The 3,669-nt window shown below is 35.1% G+C and overlaps 1 non-coding gene across 1 annotated transcript; it reads left to right on the top strand.

Annotated features, from left to right (window-relative positions):
• The first annotated feature begins 1,536 nt into the window (after nt 1-1,536).
• On the top strand, nt 1,537-1,617 carry LOC116193400. The gene has a single exon (XR_004154306.1). It is a non-coding gene; the product is annotated as a small nucleolar RNA R12 (small nucleolar RNA).
• The last annotated feature ends 2,052 nt before the right edge of the window (nt 1,618-3,669 follow it).

Below are 3,669 nucleotides of genomic sequence, written 5' to 3'. Positions count from 1 at the left end.
TTACTAGACAGTGCATGATTTAATGTTTATTTCTTATCGGCATAAAAAATTTAATGGAGAAAAATCAATTTTAGACGGTTGGCAACCATCACCAAAAGCCCATCAAATTCGCAAGTTTGACTCAATTTATAAGATAAATCTATGTAGGGATGAGGAATCTCCATCAGTAGAACTTTCGCAGTTTACTGTTCGGATACATCGATCACTATAATTGCAAAATAAAAATGGTCATTTAGTTAGGGATAATCCATTAGTAAAGTCAAATATATTGTGACAGGTGTCATTCTATGCTGATAGAAATTGTCAGAAAAGAAGGTAATTTACTGATCATTTTCAAGTTTGTATTGACAGAAATTAACATCGGTGAAACTTGATATTCACCGATGATTATGCCGTTGGCATATGCTTATAGCTATGAGACCTATTCTGACATCTACAAAAACTGTTCGTAAAGTTCCTTTTACCGTCAGATTAGGACCAAGGGTCCTTTACTGACAGATCTTCAGGTTCTTACAATCAGCTGTCACTACATGGCCTTTAGTTTGTAGTGTATGTGACTGACTAGAGCACTCAAAAGTTAGACCAAAATCAATTACATTACCTTCCAACTAGCCGTCCCTGTTAGAGGTACCGCCTTATATCCAACTAACACAAATCCAACTACAAATATTAGTTAATTTATGTCAATAGAATTAAATCTCAACTAGTATCTGAAGAAAAATAAGTTGATGTTAAATTTATGAAGTTTAGTTTGTCATAATAGTCTTGGGCAACACGTTTTCTCCTTATGACAATCTGTTTGCCATTGGTATTCATGCATTATAATAAAATGGGCAACATATTGTCTCGTTATAGGATAACATGCTGTCACTTGAGATCAACTTGGACCAACGCTTAAAGAGTTGGCCAAAGGTAATTTGGGCCAATGCTTTTTCAAAGTGTCGGCTCTTGTCTCTTTCTTTTTTAAGAAAAAAATTAAATGGTTGTGCGGGAACTTTCCCGCCCAGCCAAAATTCAGAGACATTTGCCATAATTAACATTATGCCGAGCCAAAATTTAAAGACATATCTCTTTAAAATTTATATTTCTCTCTATCCCTTCTATTCCCTTCGAAATTTCTCTTCATCTTTCTCTTTCCCTCTCTCTTTCTTCTTCTTCCTTCCATGCATCCACCTTCATCCTTCTCTTTCTTCACGTCCATCTGCACCCCATATCACCTCCTTCTTATTCATCCTCTTCCATTGCTTTCTCCTTGCTGTAACTCCTGCTAGGGTTTCCTAGGAGCTTTCAGCTAATTATACATACTTAATTAGCTAGTGTCTGCATTCATCAATGACGGAGTGGGTAGGTTTTGTGGAGAAGCGAGTTTCTAACCTTTTCTTATCGATTATCCTTTTTCTCCATTTTCTTTCTTTCCCTATTGTTTTGCTTTTCTTAGCTGAAAGATCTCCGATTTGAAAGAGCCCTCTCTCTCTGTTTTTTTTGGTTTCCATTTCAAATGATTTTCTAGGTCGAGGAAAGGATTGAGGCATGGGGGGCGGGATGATGAGAAGAATCAAACGAATTCTCATTAATTGTTCAACAACATGAGATAATAACCAGCTACGTTTGACTGCTCATCAATCATTCTCTTCTCGATTTCTTCCATATATCTTCTTTAAACATTGGGTTTTTTTTTGGGTTAAAATTGGGGGAGACTAGTGATGTGAGAAAATATTTTGCTCTCTTGACCTGTTACAGTGATAAAATGGATTAATTTGCCCACTGACTGCTTGATTCCGATCTACCATGTGACTTCTTGAACCGATTGCCCACAGTGATAAAATGGATTAATTTGCCACTGAAATAAATTCCGTTTGAATACTTCTTATTAAGACTAGAACTCATAGAGAAGAAAATAGGTTTATGGAGGAATCAAATATGCAGTATTTACAGACAAAAATATTCGGTTATTGGTGAAATATCAATATTAAAACTTTAGTTGGATTATTTGTGACTGCATATTTACAATACAGATGCAGTGATTGGCTAATGAAAGCGCAATTTTTGTTTTTCATCTAAACGAATGTGATGTTGAGATTTTTTTCTCAGAGCGTCTAAATTGTGGAGTGAATGGGCTTTTAGATGCGGTATTTCATTAGTGATCCTTTTGGGGCCTTGGCTTGTTACATGAGTTTGAATTTCATATTTCTGTATGTGAAAAGAAATATAAATATCTTAATATACTAGACGCTAGCTAATGAGTATTGCATCTTCAAAATTGTAACCTTCCCATGGCATATAAGCTACTAATACGTTTTTACCTAAAGCGAGTTCGCCACCAATTGTAGTAGCACCATTTGCACAGCAGATTGTTAATTTGTAAAAATCTGTTATTTTTTTTAATTTAAAATGGTTTTAGCCGATGCTTTCTGTGTTGGCATATACATGATTTTGGCTGACGCTTCTGTAGCGTTGACCTAAACATGGTTTTCACCGATGCATTTTTTGCGTCTGCCTAGACATAGTTTTGACCGAAGCTTTTTGCGTCGGCCTAAACATGGTCTTAGTTGATGCTTATGAAACATCGGCCAAAACATGGATGAGCGTCGACCTAGGTTCATCTTTCTCGACGCCTTCTAAAAAGCGTCGGGAGGCTTCTCCCAATGCGGGTAGTGCCATTAAAAAGAAAATGTCGTCGTAAACATTGGGAGTGTTTTTTCGAACGTTTATAGCGTCGGCCAAGGTAAAAAAAAGTCGGCAAAACCCCTTTTCGCTGTAGTGCAGTGGGTTGATCACACTCGAACTTAGATTAGTTGGGACCCATTGAGTTTCCGGATATCATTTATAAACCATCAAGGAAAAATAATAATAATTATCTAATTGTAGAAAAAAAGGAAATTTTGAAAAAGGGGAAAAGAAGGCCAAAAAAATGAGGAGCCAACACATGGCTTATTATGAATGAAGTTAGGGATCCATTTTCATTTCTTACCAGGTTGCAACACCGCGGGATGCCGCAGGTCGAAAAAAATTTCTTCAAATTTAAATTTGAAATTTTAATAATCTAATTAGAAAAACATGACCACAATATAATAAGCTTTAGGTAACCTGTTAGTTTTAAGCGGACAAATTTAACCATAATAGAGCTTCGATATTCAATAAAAGCATCTCGTCGTCACAGTCAAGTCATCCAAGCGAGAATTAGTCACGGTCAACAGATTAGCTTAACCTTGTGTTAACCGACAAAAGGACATTTCTAAAATCATAATAAAAAGGTACTACTTAAAGTGGTGATACATTGAAATAGGCATTTTACCTACGTGCGTTGGTTTTATGTGATTGGAGAATAAGATTTATCCCTTATTGGACTGATTCTGTTCAAACCTATATTAATTGGATTCGTTCGACATTCGAATTATTATGTGGTGTTGCTTAGAAAAAAGTTTGTATACTTACATTAAATAATAAATATAAAATAAAATTTTAAAAATAAAAAATGGTGGGATCCCCGTGATTGAAATAAACTTTTCAATTTACGTGAGTTGGTTTTGAATGATTTGACACTTGTGATTGGAGAGAGCTTTTCTTAGTGGATTAACCTGCTTGATCCTAAATTAATTAGGTTTGTACTTTCGGATATGAAATGGTGTCATAAATAAAAGTTTATATACTTCAATTAAAATTTTAAAA

This window comes from Punica granatum, chromosome 1, assembly GCF_007655135.1.
Source record: "Punica granatum isolate Tunisia-2019 chromosome 1, ASM765513v2, whole genome shotgun sequence".
In the NCBI taxonomy this organism is placed as follows: domain Eukaryota; kingdom Viridiplantae; phylum Streptophyta; class Magnoliopsida; order Myrtales; family Lythraceae; genus Punica; species Punica granatum.
The sequence above is the reverse complement of the archived record's forward strand: the minus strand, read 5'-3'. Positions and strand labels throughout refer to the sequence as shown.